This window comes from Mastigoproctus giganteus, chromosome 1, assembly GCF_048544385.1.
Source record: "Mastigoproctus giganteus isolate SK-2022 chromosome 1, ASM4854438v1, whole genome shotgun sequence".
NCBI classification, from domain to species: Eukaryota; Metazoa; Arthropoda; class Arachnida; order Uropygi; family Thelyphonidae; genus Mastigoproctus; species Mastigoproctus giganteus.
This window is the reverse complement of record NC_143575.1, coordinates 264,480,401-264,504,770: the sequence shown is the minus strand read 5'-3', so window position 1 is coordinate 264,504,770 and position 24,370 is coordinate 264,480,401. Positions and strand designations below refer to the sequence as shown.

General features: G+C 41.3%; 1 protein-coding gene across 2 annotated transcripts in view; it reads right to left on the bottom strand.

The window, feature by feature from the left end:
• Positions 1-24,125, bottom strand: part of LOC150091890 (acetylcholinesterase-like) — a 77,485-nt gene extending 53,360 nt beyond the window's left edge. The window contains exon 1 of one of the 2 annotated variants that reach the window (XM_090377362.1): positions 24,068-24,125. The gene's annotated coding sequence lies outside the window, so the exon portion shown is untranslated. Of the gene's footprint in view, positions 1-23,179; positions 23,554-24,067 lie in introns of those variants that run through there. The other variant, XM_090377355.1, reaches the window with a different exon arrangement.
• Between the last annotated feature and the right edge of the window lie 245 nt (positions 24,126-24,370).

Sequence of the window (24,370 nt, the reverse complement as noted above, 5' to 3'; positions counted from 1 at the left end):
CTCTCTCTCTGTTTGTCTCAGTCCTCTCTCGTTTCTCCCTTTCTTTATCTCTCTCACTCTCTGTCCTCTCTCTCTTTCTTTCTACTTCTCGCCCTCTTTTGGATCCTCCTCTGAAAAAGGCATCTTCCTCTCAGTTATTAACAATCCTCACTACACAACACAAATACAAACCTAATTCTAAGAACACCGAGTATTAAAAATAAAGGGTTTTATTTAAAATTTGAAATCAGTCACCTAAGTGGTTCTTGCCCTTAATTCTCCACACCCCCTTTCCTTAAATGCCCACTTTAAAATTAGTTAAATGGGCCAAAACGAGAGTGTGACACAAACTTCTATTAGCTTTCGTTCTCTCCTAGCTCGTACCAGTCAGGTAAATTATTAGCATCTCTCTCTTCTTCTTCCTCTCGAAAGTAAGAAGAGTATTTGCAGTTTGAATTGATGCTACAAATATTTCCCCGTTAGGGAATAACCCCTGGAAAGGCGTCGCCACTGTTCTATCGATTTCTGCATCACATCGCATCTTTGTGAAGACCTTGCTTCATCAATCTTTCACAAGCTAGAAATAGAACGTAAAAATTTAAAGAACGCGGCACACAAACGAATGCACGCATTTTGTCTCACGCACGCACGCACGCACGCACACACCTACATACCGATGGACCGCGAGGTCCTTGAGTAGACATATGACACGCCTTTGTGTAAGATACACTAATCTGTACTCTGGAGCTCTCCGGATGTTGCCAACTGCATCTCCTTCAGCATCATTCATCAGTACGAACATTTATTATTTATTTATTGTTATGCCAAGTGGTTTGGATGCAGATGGCGCTAGTGTACGCAGGTAGCTCTGATGTGGCATGAAGATAAAAGAGAAGAGAGATTCCTCCTAACTGTACTCCTGCATACTCTCGAGTAGATTCGATTTTTATGCTTAAAGCAGATGGGAAGGAAAGAAATCACAAATTCTTTCCAAAAAGATGAAATTCGATTACATAATTTTACCTGAAAGACAGATTGAAGTAGACTTCTTCTGTTTTATAATTTGATAAAATGTTAATGCCAATGATATCATTAATGCCTCGTTGAAGTTCTGCCCCAACTCCAGGGGTTCCATGATTAAACTATCGAACAGTGGTTCCAAAAACAAGGGCTGCAGAGGTTCCATGATTGTTAATTGAACAGTGGTTGCAAAGACATAATCCAGAAGCAATATTGCAATAGAGATGTGAAGTCTTGCAAGCTCTCGCATAAAATTATCATTAATATACACTGAGTGGCCACTTTATTACGTACACCTTCCTCATAGCACGTAATCTCTCTCTTTGGCCATCAGAACAGATTGGATTCGCCGTACCATGAACTCAAGGAAGAGTTGAAAACGTTCCACCCAGATGCTTTTTTTTTTTAATGAAACCCCCAGACATGAAAGGTGCATGGGTTGAAGGCTGACCAGATTAATCAAGAAATTAATGTCCATGAGAAATAATAATGTCTATGAGACAGAGAATTAATGGACTTTGTAAAAGATGAATCATTAATTAACCTAACTGTCCTCATTTGAATGGAGTCTACAAGCCCGAGAGCGGTTATGTGGAAACCACTCCAGACTTGGGAACAGTAATCCATGGTAAAGCGGATTTAAGATTTGTACAAAGTGGGTAGGTCTTTATAAGAAAAGTAACGCTAAGAGCGAAAGAGAAAGTCCATTTCTTTAGATGAAGAGGGAGCAATATTGTAATGTGCTTATGCCAAGAGAGATTAGAAGTCAGGGTAATTCCTAATAGAGATATATGATCTTGCCTAGAAATCAGTGTCATCGAAGAATTCTTTTTTGCGAAAATAAGAGAGGACTGAGTTTTAGAAGGATTGAAATCAACTAAGTTATCTTTGCCCCACTGGAGAATTAATTGAAGAACAGCATTTAAAGAATTGGTAGCGGACATTCGAGAAGTTGAAGCTGTTTGTGTGGGGTAAGGTTTCGCAAACTGGAAGCTGGAATGCAATGTGTTATCATCAACAAAACTATGGGTAGGATTTACAGTCAATGGATATCCAAGAGGAAGAGAGTTGGAGAAATAACTGAACCTTCAGGAACACCCACAGCATTAAGCGACAAGGTAGAAGATAGTCGGCTACCATCACCAGCAGTGAGTGGTCAGAGAGAAAACCGGATATCCAATTACAAAAAAACAGTTGGAAAACCATAAGATGGAAGTTCAAAATGTCAAATGTCAAGATCAACTGCTTGAGTTTCACCAAACTTTTCCATTGAATTTGTCCATGGGTGGGCAACATAAGCTAATATATCACCAGAGGACCGATAATGACGTATTGATCCATACCACCCATCTGATCAATGGTCCATATTGGTGATCGTTGATATCACATTGCTGTTTCTATGTAGTTTAGGTTAATAGATTTCTCCATTACTTTAAAAGAGCAGAAGTAGGTGCAATGCGACGATAATTGGGTGGAAGGGATTTGTCATCCTTTTTAGGAACTGGCTGGATATGAGCAAATTTCCAAGCAGAATGTAAAACAACAGTGGAATAAGAAAGTGTAATAAGGTGACCCAGAAGAGGAGAACCCAGGAGCACACGTTTTAAGAACAAGTGGAGAAAGAGAAACCATCAAGACTTGGAGCTTTCTTGGCATCAAAATTGTTCAAAATTCTTCTGACACCCTTTTGACGGAAAACCACAGGAGACATTAAATGGGGTGTACTGGGAATGGTAAGAGGTGTTCTACTCTTAACAAGTGTAGAACAAGTGTTCTACTCTTAAGCTGTTCAAAATTTACTTTGGACTGATTGACTGCTTTACTGTTGCAGCCTACACCAAAGCTCATCTTTACTAATCAACTTGGAGATTTGGATGGAACCAGTTGCAATATGCATCATTCTTATCTTGAACAGCCTTAGCACAATCATCGTAAAACCAATGTTGCATTTCATCCCTACATGAATAATTTCATTGACACGATCTGAGCAAACATTGACATCAGAAGAATTAAAACAGTAGTCCAACCAAGGAAAAGAAGAAATCTTGGAGATCATCCCATTTTGCATTGTTGTAATGCATCAACACGGGGATGATCATGAGAGAACGTTGCCTCCTTGGAGAAGAGACCATCACTATGTTGTGATCTGAAGTGCCTAGAGGGCCCCCATCACCTCCATCGTCTACTCTGAAGGATTGTTCGTTAGAAAAAAATAGTGTTAGCTGTGTTATTAGGATTGTCAGGTATTTTGGTGGGTAAATGAATGATCATTGTGAGGTCATTAGTAATTTCAAAAGCCTCACCTGCGAACACCGTTTTAAAGCTGAATCCTCGAAATGCAAGGAAGATTGGATCTCGTTATGATACCCATCATAACTTTAAAAGATATCAGTGATACTGCATGCTTGAAGAGATAGGGGACGAAGGTTGCTGGAGCTTTTCTTTGGAAATTAAACATTCTTTTCAATTATTTTCATTGTTTTCAAACGTGAAGCCTCCAATAAGCAAAGTGGTGGTATTGCACCGATTGATGAGAGTTATTTCTCTCTTTTTCTCTCTCTCTCTGTGGTGTGGACGCCGCACCTTAATCATCGTGAAGCTGCAAGTAGAGCATTTGGTTGTCGCAAAACGACCGGACTTCGCCGGAATTTGGTTCACTTGACTCAAGTATTACTTCAATATCTTTTTTTTTCAGTATTTTAGACTCCCAGGTAGCAAGGCCAGCTTATCATACCAGAGAGAATGGTTGTGCAAGCTTCAAGGACCAAATGCTGGTCCATGTTGACCCAATCGCCTCCCTCAATTGTTGCAAGTTGGATGGTTGCGAATCTCTACTCCGAAGAACTGGACACACGGTGCAGTTAGATTGAGATCTCATGAACAGGGAACCATTGCAAGAGGCTGAATTCACTGTTCTAGAACCAGTTTTTGTACAATTCTGGCCTTGGGGTATCCCTTCACGGCTGTAGTACAAGTTCGGCTCGTGGCATTGCAGCCATGAAGTGATGCGCCTCACCATTACAATCACCACCACCATCAGCCTATAAAAGATTTATAAGATTTTAACCCCTCGTGGGTAGCACAGTTGGTAGAATCGCCGTCCACCCCACACCGGGTGGAAGCGACCTGAGTTCGAGACTAATTTTTTAATATTCAAGAATTCGATCGTAATTTTATTTAAAGTTTATGATCTTATTATCAGTATCTACTAGAAATCTTCTGTCGATCCTTCTTAGACCAAAAAGTACTCAGAAGTAATAGCATAATCTGGAATGCCTTGAAAGTTCAATTGCAGATCTTTATTTTTCTTCAGTTCATATCCATCAACCGATCTTGAAATGCATAGATACTGAAGAAAGGTTTCTAATATTTTGGCAAGTAGGTGTACAACATCACTACTGCTTTGTATAATGTTTCGTACCACACCATCCTTTGAAACGTTATGACAAATGAGTCATATGGCACCCAACAACAAAATCCCATCGGTGTTTAAAATTCCATATGTCCCACACCATGACCATGCCAATCTACTGATAGTGCTGTTGCTTTCACAACACTCTTTAGAGCTACTACTGCATTACAGACGACCTTTGAACCAACTCCAATAGTTCCTAAGGAGTTTGCAACTAATTTTGTGGGCCTACTGTATATTTTACACTGAGTGGACAGAAATCATTGGATAACTACCTAGTAAGGGCAGTCACACGGTGAGGTATTGAGTCCACTAGTTCACGAAAGCGTTCCACAGGTGTTTCCATCCATGCTTGCTGTACCCCTGTCCATAATTCCGTCGCATTCCTGGATGGAGGATGGAAAGCTCGAACAGACCTTTCCACACGTCCCAAAGATGCTCCACAGGGTGCATGTCCGGTGAACGGGGAGGCCATTCCATAGTGATAAAATCTGCGGATTGCTCTTCGAACCATGTTCTTGTCACTACGGCTCTGTGGTTTGGTGTATTGTCCTGCTTGAAGAGTCCATTGCCTTGTGGGTACACGACCATGAAGGGATGCAGATATCTGCAGGAATGGACACCTATTCTGTACTGTTCAGAGATGCGTCTAGATTTACCAGAGGTTCCAATGTGTGCCAGTTGAACATGCCCCAGATTATTACCGACCATCCAACTGTCGGAACAGTTCCTTGTTGACATGATAGCTTCGTGCGGTTTCCACCAGATACGCATCCTCCCGTCAGCTCGAAATAACTGGAAACGGGGCTCATCGGACCAAGAGACCCGTCTCCAATCAACCAAGGTCCAGTGCCGATGTTCTTTCTCCCATTTGAGGAGTAGTGTCCAGTGTCGTGGTGTTAGCAATGGGACTCTAGTGGATCGGCTGCTGCCATAACCTATTGGGGCTAATGATAGCCTGATGGTCTTGGCAGAGTCGTTCCTGGCACCTTCTTCGTTGGAGTCGCGGTGATTTGTACCACTGTTGCTCTCCGGTTGGCTGAAACAATGCGAGACAGACGTCGACTACAACTATCCACCATCTTTCTCCACCCACAGCGATTTCTACGATGAGTTGTTATTCCGGAAATTGCTCATTCCCGATAGAGTGACTCATTCATCGGGCACCCACTATCATCCCTCTTTCAAAGTCGATTAACTCACGACGTTTATCCATACTGACATCGAATTACCGTGAATGCAATTTATTACATCACGGTAATTCGGTGGGTTCTTCTCTTAGGGTCCAGGAACCAGGTATCCCATGAATTCTGTCCTTTCAGTGTATATTTTATACGTAGTGGTACTGAAGAAATGCTTATTTCACTAAAAATTTTGTCAATATGTTAAAGGGAGTGCTGGTAAACGGAGGAAAGGCCTAAGAATGCTGTTCTCGTTTAAACTGCCAACCCATTTCACTTTTATTTTCTTTGGCAAACTGACTAATGAAACAATATCCGGTTTTGTCGTTATGAAAACAGTGTGGAAGAATAAAAATGAGGGATCCACTTACGTGTGTTGTTAAATTGTTTGAGCCCTCACAAATTTAGGGACAGAAGCCCTCCGCGTCAGTTAGTTGGACAGGCTCCATCTGTAGAAATATTAGAAGTATTCTGACATAAAAATATTATGGTGTTTTCTCTAGCAGACATATTAAAGTGCAAATCTAAACATAAGGTGAAAGTTGACTGACGGGTAGGAGAATTATCGGTTAACCCTTAGACTGAAAATAACACCTGCTATCCCAGCTCCTGGATCGATGGCAGAGGAGTGATGACGGGTCCAATTATGATAAAGGCAGACGGATATCGATTTGAGTAGATGGGGGGGGGGAATAGAGCTGGATCTAGAAATATTGGCGATTTAATGGGTTGCCTACAGCCATACTGTCTGTCTTAGGTACGAAAATGAAATTCTGTTTTAAAAAATGAAATATATACACTGTCCTGTCACTTTATTAGGATCCTCTGTTTCAATAATCACACGACTCCCATCTTAGGCAGGGTTCAGAGTGATGGGATGGCACAGGAACGTACTTCCGGTTCACCACACGCGTTGTTGACGCCCCTTAATAAACTATCTTATTTTTAATAATAATGAATATGATTATTAAAGTTCCTTCTGTAAGAAATCGAAAGATTTAACTGGAGTGTTGCCACTAACGCCAGAATTGTGCAATGGAAGAGTGGTAGCAGTTGTCAACCGAGTTTCCCAGAGAGAAAACCATGTATTCCGAGACTAACTAACTCAGCCACGTTGTGTAAAATGTCCATAAAAAATCCTCACGCCATCGACAGTACTCGAACTCAAGTTTTTTCCACCCGGTGTGAGGAGGGCGGCGATTCTACCAACTGTGCTACCGACGAGGACATGAAGAATGGAAGAGATCACGAGGTCTGGCGAATCCCGATTTACACTTTTTTGCACCAACGGTTGGTGAAAGGTGCGTGAACCTCCTGCTGCCATGCATCCAGACTGTCTTGTGTTCATCACTGTAGCGGATGGAGGTGGTATCATGTTATGGGGCATGTTCTGTTGGTACGCACTTCAGCTGCTCATACCATTAGAAGGTCGTGTTACTTCCAATGAATATCTTTCTATTGAATCGGACACCTCAATGCTTCATTTTTATGTGGATTACAATAGCATCTTTCAAGATGACAACTGGCCTGTCCACAGTGCAAAAATTATATCTGAGTGGTTCGCGGAACATTCTCAAGATTTCCAACATCTACCCTGATGACCTAATCCTTCAACTCTCAATACAGTTGAGAATGTCAGGGATATGTCGGAAAGGACAGTTCTGCTGCGCATTTCTCTGCCAACCACAATACAGCAAATATACCGATGAAAGAATGGTCAAATGTAGAGTTGGATTCCCTCAGTCTCCTAGTGGAATTCATTCTACAACATGTACGAGCTGAAACTCGGGCAAAAGGGAGTCTCTACTAGATATTGAATGAAGGTTTTTAATTTTTTGGCCAGTGAGCGTAATATATTTAAGAGCGTCTTAGATAACAAGTCTAAGAGATAGAGAAGAAGTCCATGTTTTTAAAGACCTCAGAGGGCTCCGAAGATCTATTAAATACAGATGACATTCAACTGTTGGGTTATTAGATGGCTGGAGAGTGCTTTATAATAATAATAATAATAATTATTATTATCTGCGATCTGTTAGGATTAAACGGAATCATTTTTGGTATGGTGGTGGTGGTGGTGGTGTACCATTAAATAGCAATGAAAGGAGGAGAGAGAGAAACTTCTGACAGGTATAAGGGACATTTATAGGGGTTGTGTAAAAATTACCAAAAAGGTCACATTACAGAAGTCGATACAAGATGCTATAAAATATGGTCACATGACAATCAGTAGGGCCATGATCCCCTCTAACGGCTAAACAGGCCTGACAGCTATGAACCATTCTCGATATAAGGGTGTCTATAAGATTTTGCGGCAACAAATCCCATTCTTCCACCAGCCCAGACATTAACTCACCAAGCGCCCGAGGAATTGGTTTTTGGTGTGCAATGCGACTCCCAAGATCGCCTCACACGTTCGGTTGGATGTAAGTCTAGTGATTGTGCTGGCCACGGAAATCATTGGAAAACTTCACTTTCGGGATATTCCTCCCCCAGTTGGTGGAGGAATATCCCGAATGTGACGTTGTGGAGTTGTTTTGCATGAAAAGAAAATCTGGGCCAACCCGATAAAGTCGCACATAGGGTTCGAGGATCTGTCTTGGTATCTGTATGGTGTTAAGGAATCAAACAAATGAAGAGGGGTGCAGCCATTGATCATTATTTCGCTCCATACGAGAACACCGTCTCCCTGTAAGTGTCCCTTTCTGTCATGTGGGAGGGATCGTGCTGAATTCCTCATTATCTTCAGATGAAATAATGTCTAGAATCTGTGTAGGCTGAAACGGGACCCAATTTTATTGGGAACAATGCCACCGAAGACATTGTTCCCAATAAAATATTCATGAAAAACATGTTCTGTTAATTTTGTCGAGCAGTGTAGCTTTTGAACAAAAAATTCCTCTATCTCAATTTCTTTTATGGACAAATTTAGGATGTATTGATAGGTCCTAACGAGAGCTAATATGCTTCAGTTGCAACTATAAACACCAAAATCAGAATGGACTTTATTTTAACTCTGAATTAATACAAGTGGAAGATTCTTCTTTCTTTCCATATGTATTTCGGGTTATTCATTCACCAGCAAGCAGAACAAACCAAGGAAAATCTATACATATACCATTACTATTTCTCCCATAAAGATTGACCCCCAAAATAGATTAAAGATGCGCTGCTATCAGCACCAAATCTCCCCTTCGCAACAGCCCACTCATTTTTATCATTCCTCCTGCCGTTAAGGTAACTCGTCTTGGTAAGATCTCAGAAATCCCATATGTGACAAGATTGCTCCTGCATCCAGAGATGGAAGAATCGAAGATTCTGATACTTCTCTTGAAGCACTGGGCAATTTTTTTTTTTTGTAAAGCTCACTCAAGAAAATATAATCTTGAAGCAAAATGACCTAGAAGGCGTCCAGAAAAGATCTTTAAGCGGAAGTGTGGCCATTTTCGCCTTTTCATCTTCTAGAAAGAAGTTTTTGCAATATTTAGAATAAGAAGTAGAGATTTATGAAGGAAACTTGAACCGAGTTATTGGAAAAAGGTATTAATTATGTTGTTGAGTTGAAATCTTATAGAAAAGGTCAGGATTTCTGAAGAAGGTTTTGGGACTTATCTTCACCTTTGGTCGATGTAGTCGTGCTGGAGTAAAAATAGAATATTTTTATTTATATATATATATTTTTTAATGTTTATATAGGTTTGAGTTAGGGGTTATCCAGTGGGAAGTTCATGAAAGAGGCTACTGACGCTTTTGTCAAGTGATCTTTATTAAAAGATCACATGCCATTAGTTAGTGTTGAATGTCAAAATAGTGCATCTTCTATTTAATTCATGAAGGAAAGGTCCAGTTTTCTAGTAATTCAATTCAGCTTTCTGGATAGCACTATTTAAAACTGTGGAGGGGAAAGTGTTCAGAATAGGGCCGAGCATAGACTTTTCGTCCCCTGATTGACGAGTTAAATAAGGCGTCCCTTATGTTAAGTATATTATTTATTATTAAATATTAAACGCTTGGTGTCTTGAAGCGGTGGATCTTGTTCACCTATGGTCCCTTCTGTAGTTACCAGGGGTGTTGAGGTCAAGCAGAATTACCGGATATGCTCTCCCCCTCCAGTTCCTTCCTGGAAACTCTGGTTTTTTCACCGATCTCCTAAAATCCAATAACAACCTCCAATTTCACTCTAATAAAAGGATCCGATGATCCAGACTCCCCAACATGACAAGATTACACTAGTACACGACTATTTCCCTAATCGATCCTTCATCCTCTGCGCTATCTCACCTCATGAATTCCTAGAATTCCTGAGTTCCCCTCATGAGTCTCTGCGGGAATTCTGGTGTGTGGTGGTCGCCCTCGTGGGTAGCACAGTTGATTGGATCGCCGTCCTCCCCACATCAGAGGGAAAAGACCCGAGTTCGAGTCCAGTCGATGACATGAGGAATTTTTACGCGCCTTTTTCATAACATGGCTGAGTTAGTCGGTCTCATGCGAGGGTAGCATGGTTTTTTCTCCCAGCAAACAGAAAATTGCTGCAGAACACACGCAATTTACAGACATTGTACAAGAATAAATATGGCTTTAGTTGCCGATGCTCCTAGAAACAAAATTACAACAACAACAACAACAACTAACTGTGGTCCATTTATTAAGAAAATGTATCAGAAAGTATATGGTAAGACTATAAAATGTGAACAATTAGGTGGACATTACATGGGGTTTGTCTGTAGTCAACTTAACTAATAAATGGTTCATAGGGAAACGTTATGGTCTATTGGAATTTAATCTAAGGGAATTTCCAATTAACATAATCTTTTCCAAAATAGATGACACGTCAAAATTTCTTTAGAATTCGTTTTTATCAAGTCCGGTAGATGGGAACTCAGCTTACTCACCAATAAATCTCTAACAAAACTTACTTTCTAAATCTACTTTTATACTTTCTAGAAACTGCTTTCTAAGACATTTTATGTGAAGCTATCGTGACGTAAGAGTTGAAATTTTTTTATGAAAAGGAGTCAGTATCCATTTTCTGCAGAATCCAAAATATCGGACTAAGAGAATTCAAAATGTCCATTAGCCATTATGACTGTTATGGGCAGCCATTGAAGTTGGGCGTGTCGTTTTTATAAATCTTAAAAGTAAAACTCTGCTGAGCGCAATGCGTTGGTGAGCGTTTAGCCCAATTCAAAAGCGAAACAGTCACTTACTCTTTTGGGATGAAACTTAAAAAAAGGATCTAGTTGTAAACTTTTAAGAGGGAAACTGCATTGAAATGGATATATATATATCTAACAGAGATAGGGTGGAAGCATGCAACGAATTCATGATGTGGTATTAATCAAATATTTTACTTAGAAAGCACGTAATAACTGTCATTATCTTCCCACACCTCTTGAGTTTTTCAAACTAAGATGTAGGCTTCAAATGCGATGATTATTGATGATTTAAATTAAATTACCTTTATTGGATTCAATGAAATGATGTTATGTGTACATCTAAACGTGCGCACCTCTGATCAAAAGTTTCGTATGAATGCTGCAAGCTTCATGCCTTCATAAAAGTTTCAACATTGGATCCAGTCCCAAACTGGAAGGTCTTAAAAAATCCCATGAGCATTTGGGAATATCTGGGCAATCATCTAGTTTTGCTTCTCCAGCAATGCACCTTTGCACAAAGGGTGCAAGGTTGACATTCACGACTGTGGATTTGAACAATGAAACCACACCTCGTAGAGTTCGGATCTAGCCCCAAATGACTATTATTTATTCAGAAACTTCAAGTGTCATCTTCTGGAGTTCATTTTAAAGATGATTAGAGATTTAAAGATTAGGTTCAGAAGGAACACCCTCGTGGGTAGCACAGTTGGTAGAATCGCCATCCTCCCAACGCCGAGTGGGAAAGACCCGAGTTCGACTCCGGTTGATGACAGGAGGAATTTTAAAGGCTTTTTCCACAACGTGGCTGGTCTCAGGTGAGAGTAGCATGGTTTATTCTCCAGGAAATTCGGGTTTTTCGTCCAGCAAACAGAAAATCGACCATAGAATATGGCCTTGGTCATTGATGCTCCTAAAACCCAACAACAATAGAAGGAACATTACTTATGCTGCTCGAAGCAACTGGAGGCTACACCGGAAAGAAAATATCCCTCCTGAAACTATACAGCAAAAAAACATAAAACCTGCAAAATCGCTTTTTCAATGATTGCTGTCATCTAAAAGAGAAGGAAAATGTGAAAAGAAATGTCTTAATTAAAGAGAGGCAATTACTTTTTAGAAAAACACTCGAAATGGAAAGAAGAAGAAGAAAAAAAAGTAAGAGCTTGCGGGTGAGGAAACAGAATACCATAATAAAAGAAGAGAGCTGTTTGCACATGGAGGAAACATCGGTTATTGAAATGTTCTTTTTTAATTAGCAGTCATTGCAGATGGTATGCAAATGTGCGAATTCAGTCTATAACAGCTCAGCAACAAAAAATTGCAGATCACCATGTAGGAAATTATGGTTTCTTTGTCTCTTGTTATCTTCAAACAAATCTAAGTTATAATTGTAAGACATCATCAACAGTCTAATTATTTTTCGAAAGAGGCAGTGTGGGAATAGAGCCATCAAAAAAGAAGGAATACTAAAGCAGGATTCCAATTTTCTAGTAAACTCCACTTTGTTAAAATGATCCGGCTTCCTCTGACATCTCTGCGATCCTATTTTTTTGTTTAATTGGGTTCACGACCCAATTAAACAAATGATTCAGAAACATTTCTACCAAACGGGCCATAGAACGAAATGGGTATGACAAAAGAAGGTGGGGGAGGAAGACCAATGCTAGACACTGTATAGTTTGTCTAGACATAGCGAAATGTCTGATTCAGGCTTCGTCTTCAACATATAAAGAAAACAATACGTCTGTTCGATCAAACCAAAATCCCCGAGTCCCTCCCCCATTATGGGTCGCAAGGGAGTTCCTTCCTTTGCGTAAGACTATTTTATCTATTTTGGTACACGTCCTTCGAAACCCTTGGAGATATGTGTGTGTTCCCAAATTTCGGCCGTTAAGTACGAATAGTGTTTTAGTGATGGCTTCCATTTGAAAGGTGCCCCAACAAGTAGAATTTAAACATATGTTGAAACAACAGGCAACGCAACGTATTATAATCTAAAAGACCTGAATCCCAGCTAAAGAATAGGTTTTCTCCAAAATCCAAAACATGCAGAGTACTGGAATTAACAATTTTTATAAGTTATATCTAAGGGTGTCCTTCATCCTCAATTTCGTGACTATTTTGCAAACAGTTGTTTGAAATTGGGGTTATATGTCACCCTACTGGCTGAAGATCTCCATACCTTTAAAATGTTGGTTCATATACATGAATCTGGTGCATAATTTAGTATTATATATTAAAAAATCATTTATTAATTATTAAAGTTAAGTGGTGGAGTATTTACTAGGTTGACAAAGTTATGGAAATTATCATAAGCCTCACGAATTTTCCTGCGAGGTGCCACAAAGGACCAATAAAATGAACCGTTAAACTTGGTCACTAAAAGACAAGATAAACATGCCCATAACCACCACACTTATTAAATTTGCATATTAATTGAGTTCCTTTTTTGAAACATTGGCATTCGGGGACCCTTCACTTGATCCTGGCGTGAGGATAGCGACCCGCTTTCCCAGCCACCCCATCAAAGCCTTCTACAGAACATTGCAATTTTCGATCCTTGAAGATATTACTACTTTGGAAAAATGATTAAAATATTTATTCCAGTATCATAAAATGGAATAAAATTATCTTCCCCACAAATTTTTCATCCCGATTGAAAGAAAAGTTAAATCTATATTTCATCATCATCATCAGTAATTCAGTCTTGTGAATGGTCAGTTCCTCTGAGCTGTGTCCATCTTTATCTCTCCTGTGCCGTTTGTTTTAGTTGCTCAAAATTTCCAAGTTCTGCTTCATCGAGCAACGTCTCAATGAAAGTATTTTTTGGTCTTCCCCTAGGGTGTTTTTCCTCCACAGTCTCCTCCAGGTCATCCTGAAGCAAACCACCATGTCGAATCACGTGGCCTACAAATTCCAGTCCAATTGATCTTATGCTATCTAGAATTTTCCTTTGTTCTTGGACACGTCTTCACACTTCCACATTTGCCACTTTTTCAGCCGATTGAATTTTTTCCATCCTGCACCAGCACCACATCTCAAAGTCCTCAAGTCTTTTTTTGTCTCTCTTTGTAAGAATTCATGTCTCTGCTGCATATAATGCCATTGACCAGATATATGTCATTATTTTCTTCTGTAATCAACAACAGTTTATTCTTGAACGATTGTTTTGCCATTGCAATTCTGAATTGAATCTCAGTTTGATATGATACACTGTGCTGCCACTTTATTAGGTACACCCCTGCTGTGCACACAAATGGTTTGTCCCACAACGTTGCAAGTCACATGACCACAGTTGTGGATATAAATGCAGCAGAACAACCTTTCTAGTATCAGCTAAGCGTACAAACCGTAGCAAGAATGAGGAAAAGGAGTGATCTAACGGACTTCGAACGTGGCATGGTAGTAGGTGCAAGACGTGCTGGACAAAGCATCTCTGAAACGGCAGTTCTCCTGAACTTTTCAAGAGTGTATCGGGAATGGTGCAACGAACAGAAAACATCCTCTCAACGGCACTCCTGTGGAAGAAAGTCGCTTGTTGATGAGAGAGGTCAGAGGAGGATGGCTAGAACTGTGCAAGCAAACAGACGGGCCACAATGTCGCCCATCACGTCAGAATACAACCTTGGTGCGCACAACAAAATATCGCAACGGACAACTAGCTGCACTTTGTCGCGGATGGGCTACAATAGCCGACGGCTACATCGCGTACCTTTTGTTATAAATGAAGAACAAGAAAGCACGCCTCCTGTGGGCCCAGCAACACCAGCACTGGACTATCGAGGATTGCAAAACAGTTGTTCGGTCTGACGAGTCAAAGTTCCCGGTTCATCATTTTGATGGAAGGCTGAGAATTTGGCAAAAACAGCATGAATCCATGGACCCGTCATGTCTGACGACTACTGTGAAAGGTGGTGGGTCATCGTTGCTGACCAAGTGCATCAGTTCATGTTGACAGTTCATCCTCAGTCAGATGGTTACTTCCAGCAGGATTATGCGAGGGTGCACAATGCCGGAATCACTATGGAATGGTTCCAAGAACATTCCGGGTCCCAATCCTATTAAACATCTTTGAGATGAGCTGGAGAGGGCTGTTCGCTGTAGGCCTACACCTCCGTCGAATCTCAAGGAGCTGCGTGACACAGTCATGTCTGCATGGTACTCCATTCCTGCACAACGTTTTCAGCACCTTTTCAATCCATGCCTGAACGAATTCAGGCTGTTTTGAAATCTAAAGGAGGCTCAACACGCTACTAGGTAGGTGTACCTAATAAAGTGGCAATACAGTGTATATCTTGTGAAAATAACTGCCCCAGATACCTAAAGTGATCTAACTGTTCTATTCTTACTCCATCGAACTCAATTCAGAAGAGAAATCTATATTTAGAATAAATCAATACTTAGCAGTCCAAAAAACACGCATATTTTTGAAATTACAGAAAGCCTATTTTTAATTTATAAACAGATTTCGTTCGCGAGGCACATTTATTGCAGAGGGCGCTGCTATCTGTCATTTTGTTGCATTTCCTGAATCAGATTAATTTCTTTCATCCCTTAGCAAAACATGAATGCGGATTCTTCTAACTGTCTCTCTCGAGAGAGAGAGAGAAAGAGAGAGAGAGTTAGAAGAATCCGCATTTCCTCATCTCTCTCTTTCTCTCTCTCTCTTTTTTTTTTTTATCAAAGTAATTCGATATTTTGTAATATATTAAACGAATCGAAAGACAACTGTAAGAAGTATTTTTGCTTTTCTTTTCACTTTTAAGAAATTTCTCCAACGACAGATCTTTTATTTATGAAATATGTTTGGGGAGAAGATTATTTTATTTTTTTTCTATTTTATTCAAAAGTAATTTATCGAGACAAAAAAAAAAAAAAATGGTGTTCGTAGTTGAACAGAACGAACTTCCATTTGAAGTTCTTGATGATACTTCTCCTCCACTAGCTCTTTAAAAAAAAAAAATAAATAAATAAAATAAAAAAAAAATATTTCTAAGAAGGGAAATCAATTCTCCTCTTTTGTATTTTCTCATACTTATCAAAAAGTCTTCAGACTTTGCTGAAAATCCTTCATAATAGATCGTATTCTTAAAGTTAATTCAATAAGGTTTCCATGGAAACGAAAAAAAATTTAAACTCTCCACTTGATTTATTTATAGTCAAATTTAGCATTTTAAGTAATTTGTAGGCCTAAATCTTCCAGAGATATAACGACTGAAAACATGCATTTATCCTCAAAGCCAGACGTTCCTTGACACAAAAAATAAAATAAATGACAGACGTTGCAAATAAATCAACGTTTGCGCTAACTTGGCCAGCCATGTTGCTATCTGCTCCCTTTGGGTATGAATAAAACATCAGGCTCCGATCTCCTAAATTGTTCCAACTTCTTCCAGCTGAAGACCTCGGTCCTTTGCTAAAAGGTGCACTAAAAGAACTCGTGTCTTTGGAGACAAAAATTAGAAAGAATTGAGAAAGAAAAAAGAAAATCTGTCGAGCGCTCTGAGAAAGCTCATTAGCCACAAGACTTTGGAACTGTGGAAGAAGTTGAATTATGGCAGCCATTAAAAAAAAACAGATAAGAAGAAGTATGCGAGAGGAAGTGAAGAAGGGCAAAGAGAGATAGAGAGAAAAAAATTATATCTACATATACACTGAGTGATCACTGAATTATGACAACCTACCTAATACCTTGTTGGGCCACCATTCGCACGCATAACAGTCGCTATTTGCCAAGGCATTGACTCCAGATGGCTGAAGACATCTGTAGGGATCAGTAGCCGTGTTGCCTGCAAGGCATTCCACAGTGCAGGAACAGATGGATTGAGGGAAAGCGAATTTGGAAGCCAATAAAGATGGGTGATATCTTCACTGTTTATTGAACCACTCGTGCACAGTGTGGTCCGATGACATGGAGGATCCCGTTTCTGTACAGGAAAAAATGCAACATGACAGGGCGAGTTTGGTCCCTTAAGAGCTGTCGGTGGACCTCACCAGTGAAACGTTGGTCCATGCGCACCACGGGGCTTGGTTCTGCTAGCAAAATATGCTCCATATTAAGCAAGCACCCCCACCTTCTTGGATAGTGGGCATCATGCACATGAGCCCATGGACTTGTGCTACTTGCGCCACAGACGAAGGCGTCCATCAGCCAGTTGCACCAAGCATTTGGGCTCATGCGACCAGCACACTCGTTTTCAGCCCTCCGGTGTCCAATTAGCTTGTTGTTGACACCACGGCATTCGCCATCGACTATGATCAGCAGTGAGGAGAAGGTGTCTCGTGTCTTCTGCTGTGGAAGCCCCATACGTCTGAGTGTGCAGTGCATCGTCATTTGGAACATTGTTCTTGCATTCCCCAATATCGTATTGGAATATCAGCTGTCGTACAATGCACTGCATCCTTCACTCACCACGATCATCCACCTTACGTAAACCTTTACAGTTCTGTACACGGAAGTTGGTATGACCCTCTCGATATCGTTCTTTGTACACCTTAACCACAGTGCACCATGATCAATGGACAAGACACGCCTTTTGGAAGCACCCGACGCACGAACTCCAATAACTGCTACTTTATCACCTTGACTTGGACGACCAGATGCAAATTACCACTGCTCTAGAGAAGGAAAGATTGGCTTTTTATACTGCAAGCTCTGGAGTATAGTCCATTATGGATGGGGTCGTCATAATTCAGTGATCACCGATGTATATATACACTGAAAGGACAGAATTCATGGGATACCTGGTTCCTGGGCAATGCGACGCTGTCACCACTCTCAATAGTGGACGAACCCTCCGCTTGGCAGGTATATAGGTACAAAGCATCACTGTATTCACGTAGACGGTAATTCAATTTCGGTATGGATAAACGTCGTGAGTTAACCGACTTTAAAAGAGGGGTGATAGTGGGTGCCTGACGCATGGGTCAGTATCGCGGAGGTGGTACAGAAATTTCGCTATCCCCGTTCGACAGTATCAACAGTTTATCGGGAATACATTTCCGAAATAACAACTCATCGTGGACAGCGCTGTGGGTGGAGAAAGGTGGTGGATGAATGGGCCTTCAACGTCTGTCTCCCATTGTTTCAGCCAACCGGAGAGCGACAGTGGCACAAATCACCGCCTACTTCAACGAGGGAGGTGCCAGAAACGTCTCCACCAAGACCATCCGCCAATCATTAGCAGCAATAGGTTATGGGATCAACCAGAATCCCATTGCTAACACCACGACACAGGACTCTACGCCTAAACTGGCTGAAAGAACATCGGTTCTTTGGACCTTGGATGATTGGAGATGGGTCTTCTGTTCCGATGAGTTCCGTTTCTAATTATTTCGAGCGGACGAAAGGGTACTTATCTGGTGGGAACCGTACAAAATGTTCAACTGTCACAAGTTAGGACCTCGGGTACGTCTAGACGCATCTGTGAACGGTCCAGGTTGTGTCCATCCTTGTAGACCATCTGCATCCTTTCATGGTCATCGTACCCCCACAGAAGAATAGACTCTTCCAGCAGGACAATGCACCTCCCAACAGAACCGTGGTGACTAGAAGAGCATTCCGCAGATTTTACCACCGTGGAATGGCCTCCACGTTCATCGGACATGTACCCTGTGGAGCATCTTTGGGATGCTGTGGAAAGGTCCAATCGAGCTTTGGACCCTCCACCCAGGAATTCGACGGAATTATGGACAGCGGTGCAGGAAGCACGAATAGAAATACCTGTGGAACGCTTTCGTGAATTAGTGGACTCAATGCCTCGCCGTGTGACTGCCCGTTACTAGGTTGGTATCGCACAATTTTTGTCCACTCAGTGTATATATATATATATATACAAAAGTGGACAATCGCAGGGCTAATTCGAGAATGGGAGCCATTGAGGTGGAACCCCCTGTGCGGCTACACCAGTCACCATAATGGTTATTCAACCGAATCTTTCGTTTTGCCCACTATTGGGCAAAACTCTTGTCGTGCAAGGGCACTAACGACTAAAATGTTTTCGTGTGAGTCGATAGAGGGCACCACCGCAGTCCATAATTACCACGCAGGCACCGACTCTTCTTTTTCAACGCGGAATTGGTATTAGAAGTAAATATAATTAAAATAATTAAGCGCTCCTTCGTAGCAGTTCATGTCTAATAAAGTAGCCTTGCCCATTGTAGATGCCCGGCCATGCATTAATAAGGATTTCAACGAACATTTTTATTAATGAATGAACGCAGATCGCGGCGTTCGGGGTACAACGAAATCTTGTCTAAGACCCCCATCGCTCGATTTCATTAATTAGCCGGGTGGAAACAGAATTTCAGGCGCAATAGTTCAATCTAAGATTAATGGGCCCACCATTCATAAATTCTTTACTTAACCAAATCTACGAATACTCCTTTCTAACCATCTCCACCGGCCCGATATTTGCATTGCAGATTGAGCAGCTAATTAACTCCAGCAAACGCGATTTGTGCGTCTCTCCCAGCTGAACACAACGTTATTGGCTCCTCCTAGCAGGAAACAATCGGATGTGGAGGAGTGTGGTGGGGTGGAGCGGGGGGGGGTTGTCTGGTAGCTATTGCGACGCTGTATCCAACATGGAAACTCGTTGTCCACACCACCTGATTAATATTTAGACATTATTAACAAGACGTGTTGCACGTTTTAGAAGGATCCTACCGATCGATAAACAAGCTTGTAGTCGTCTGCATCTGTCGAAGCCAATTGAAAAGTTAAGATCTTTTGGAGGAAGTTGCTTCCTCTTCGTCTGATTTTCTGCATTTTGGTGCAGATTTCTGGAACTTAACGATAATTAATCTTTAAATTGGAAAATTGTGATGGACGACCACCCAAATCTGACTCTCCCCGCCCCCCTCTCTCTCTCTCTGAAATTATTAGTAGCTTAAATCTATCCGGGCTAAATTGGTGTTTGAGTGCTCTGAGGCGCATGCGTTGTGGTGGATGATGGTTTCACCTTTTGTTCGTGAATGCAGTAGCTGGGCTGGCTCGATCACGTGACACCTTTTGCAAATTTATTGGCTGCCTTTGTTGGTATGTTGCACTCGAATCTGAGGATTTTCTAAAAATATAAATTATTACGCCCTTTTGTGTTTTCATCCCGATGAAATATTTCCAGAATTTTTCCTTTATTGTTTTTTTTTTTTTTTTTTTAATGGAATTAACGATAGGTGGTTAGTACATTCTTCACATTTCTTCCTTCTATCTTTTCATTATGGTAAAAGCGTTTGAAACATAAAACGTGTCACGTGGTTAATTAATGTTATAATGGAAGTCCAATTCATCTCTTTCTGGAGATTGCACTGAAACTGCAAAAGACTTTAATTATATTTTGCTTTTCATCCTTCTAATTTATGATGACATCAGAATGTAGGGTTAAAGTGGCCTTCCTAAATCCGGGTACCCTTTTTTTTTTTTCTTGGTTCACTAAACTGTAAAATGAACAATGCAAATGCGCCACCTAGGTTTAAAATGAATGGGTCCTCCTTTGTTCACTGATTCGTTATAATCCATCTGCATTTTCAGCGAGTATAATTAGAATTATAATTAAGCCATACGTTATATAAAGCAGAGAAAGTAATCGTAGCCCTAATTTTATGCTTGGGTAGGTCATTAAAGACGTCTTCCATAATTATCCCTTCTATCTATCAAAAAGGATTTTTTTTAACTGAATAACAAATTGTCCTTCTCAAACGACAAGGCTCTTTCATCCTATAGCGACTTTAAGTGATCCTTCAGAGAAGAAAAATATCGGGTGAGATACGATCACCAACTATCGTACCCCTTTTGAAATTCGGTGAGTAGATTTCGTCTTCGATGGTTATTGATGTTATTTTATTCGTTTTTCCTGCGCATGTGCGCTGTGGTGCATGGTCATTATCTCGATTTTAAAAAGAAAAAAAGGGTTAAAAAGTAGTTTGATTAAGGGGTATTCAGCTTTCTCTTCCTGATCATTTCTTAAAAGCAGAAATCCTTTGCCTGGAGCATCATACTAATAAATGCTCTTTCTTTCTTTTTTTTTTTTTTCTTTTTTCCCTCTTGCTCCGAGAAATGCTCCTAGAACATCGAAAGAATTCGAGGAATGATGCTTTTGATTAGTTGAACAGTTCCCCCCCAACCCTGGAAATGCTTCCAAGTCGCTGTAATCAGCGAGTGGAATCTCAGCTTTTTTTTTTCTTTTTGATTCGAGTTTTCATCTTAGTTTATTCTGCTGGAGGCAATCTGTTAGCTTGCAAGAAAAAGGATTCTTTATGCCAAAGGAGAAAAGGAGAAACATTCGGCTCTATTACCCACTGCCTCATTCATGTCTTGCGTGTAATATAAGGGGGGGGGTAGAATGTACCCGTGGGGGTCATCAGAAGGCTCTTTCGAAGATAATGTTGCTGTTTCGTATTCCAAACGGATTCCACATCACGGATTGCACAGACCACAACAATATCTGAGGTTTAAAAGAGCCGGATTTCTTTTGAAATCATTCTAACCTGTGTCTGAAAAACTCCTCCGGCCCTATATAGCCTCTTGGGCTATAAGCAGATAAAAAAAGTTGCCATTAAACATTAACCAGACAACTGCCAGAGCATGGATTGTGCGACCGGCAACCACCCACAGACAAAAGGATGGTTTTCCATCATGATAATGCGCCTTGTCATTCCTCTGTTGCAGTTAAAAAAGATCATAACATTAGAGCAGCCGCCTTATTCGCCCGATCGGGCGCTATGCGACTTTTTTATATTCTGGAAAATTAAAATGCACCTCAAAGGAAAAGGATTTGAGGTGTCAGGGGATATTCAGAAGAATACAACTGCAGCAATTAAAGGGATTTATATTTATAAATGCAGACTACATATACACTGCCCTCCAAAATATATGGAGATTGAAAAAAAAATCCATACGTTCTGCTATAAAACAACCTTTGTAATATTGAGTGTGACTCCTGCAAGCTTTGGCAACGCCAGCAACTCTTTGGAGACTGGAATCTTTTCCCACTCCTCTCGTGAGGCTGCAGCTAGTTCGGTATTTGAAATACGTCTTACCATGGCTCTTAGTTGTGGCAAAACATCCCAAAGACATTCATTGGGATTCAGATCTGTAATATTGAGTGTGACTCCTGTAAGCTTTGACAACGCCAGCAGTTCTTTAGGGGACAGTTTCTATAGCCTTTGGAGAGACTAGAATCTTTCCCTGTTCCTCTCGTGAGGCTGCACTTGGTTTGGTTTTGGGGCGCATGGGCGTCTAAGGCCATGATGCGCCAACGTGAGGCTGCAGCTAGTTCAGTAGTTGAACTACGTCTTACCATGGCTCTTAGTTGTGCCAAAACATCCCGAAGGCATTCAATGGGATTCAGATCTGGGTTGTGTGCTGGATATGGCAGGCGCACAACATTATTCTACTCAAACCGGTTTCGTGCTGATACATATATGGCCCCTTCTCTAAATAACAGCCATAGTTCTGCTAGATCGGAATTATCGACACCATACCTGTCACGTGACCTCTGGAATTAACAAGTTCTTCCTAAGGAATCCCTGGAGGGGGGCGTAGCTGCATATTACACTTGTATAAAACAATGCGTAAACTGCGCATAGAAATATATCAAGAGATATACGATGTGCAGATACGCATAAATGTATGCTCAGTTCCGCACGTTCCTGATGAAAGCCGAACATTTGCACGAAACGTCAATTAATATAAACAAAACGTAAAAGCAGTTCGCAGAATTCCAAAGGCCCTGCAGAACTCGATCAAAATGCTTTCCTCTATCGCTACAATCTTTCGCATGCGAAACGTGCCCGCTGCCGCGTTCGGCCAGCGTTATCCGAGCGGCATTAAGTACCGGCTGCCTTTTGATCCATGTGCAAACGTTACCGTATAATCAGACGCCGACCATAGCAGCAAATTCTCTCCAAGGCTGGTAGTCAAAATGAAGGGGGATTATCCCACGAGAGTGTGCCTGGCCAGGCAGCTCTAATGAATCACAGATGATGCCCGGTTTGCACTTCTGCTTAGGTTACCAAAAGAATTATTTCGTAATTGAGTTTATTCTTCCAAACGACATTTACGTAAAACAGCGCAACACTGCAGATTTTTACAGTAAATTTTAAGCGCCACATTTTGATAGTTAAAAAAAAGTAGGGGAAGAAGCAAAAAAATGGTATTATCTTTTGCTTTTCCAATGCTACAATATTGTTGCCACGTGTCGCCATAGTAACCTATTCAAAACACGTACCCAACAATGAAATCAAAATCTGCATATTTCATTAGCGTCGAAGGTCTCTCGGAGGGAAGTTGCACTTGAAATTGACAATTTTCGATTGTCGTTTGGTATCCAATAACAATGAAAAACGCCAGTTTTTTTTGTTTTTTTTTTTTAAACAATCGTTAATTAATATCGAGGAGCAAAGTAATAAATAACAAAAAAGATCATACTCACATTACCAGCAGGGTCTCGCTCAGGATATCTGCTTCGACCTCTTCACCATCATGGAGCAATTGAAGTCCTCCGTTTGGCACCCGAAAGCCGATTATACTCTTTTAGCATCCCACCGTAGATCGGCTACGGCTTCATCTAACCCCGATAGCGTGACACGTGCTCCTTTACTGCGGTGTTGACGGAAGAGCTGCAAGAATTTGCGGGCTTCTGCCCGTTCTGCGAGCGTTGCACACTGGTCAGACGAAAAAGGCACGCAATGTCGTGTGTGTGTGTGTGCGTGTGTGAGAGGGAGAGGGTGCCTTCGGAGCGCCGAGTGTCGATCGCGAGTCAATGGAGTCAGCAGTTTTAGGAGACTCGGAAGTGCGCGACACCCCCTATCGGCCGGAAGCGGAACCACAGCACGCAGACGAAAAAAAAAATGAATCACGGACGGTGAGTTTATTTTTCTATGGAGGGCCTCTTATTCGGGCACCGGGGGCCCACAGTGTCTGATAGAACAATTTGCGCTCGAGAAGGATGTGACGTCACGCTTCGAACAGGAAGTGAGGTGCTGGGACGACGGATTCGAGACTGAAGGATTGTTCCTCCCACCTTCCCTTTGTTGCGTGTCCCCTGAGGATGAGGCCCGCATGCGTGCGCATTACGCCAGAGACTATCGTCGTTTGGCACAGTAAATATTTAATACACAGGCCGTGTGGGCAAGAGGATAATGCGCGTCTGTTTAGCGTTCATAGCGTCTCACGTGACTAGTCCTGTAAAGCGCCGCGAATTAATTGAATATCTGTCGTTTGCAATGGATGAGATGAACCCATTCCTCTTCCCCCACCTCTGGTAATCATTAGGGGGGATATTAAGACGAATGTAAAGAAAGAAGAGAGCGGTACTAACCTTTTACGATGGTTTTAGAGGAGGCTTCCGCCTTTTACGTCTGTCTTTGCAGTTTTCAGGAAGGCGCGAGGCTGAAATCTTCTGGACCGATCGATCAGCTCAGTTTTCGGCTGCCAACTCGGAATGCGAAGCAGGTACGGGCACACACACACACACAGATGTAACCTCCTCGCTAATAGCAACATCATCTTTTTGTCTTTTCTTTTGGGTAATTTGCCCCCTTTCTTGGGGGGTAATTACCTTTTATGACGTACTTTATGTAAACGTATTTTTCGAGTGTGGTCCACAAGGGAGGCATGACGA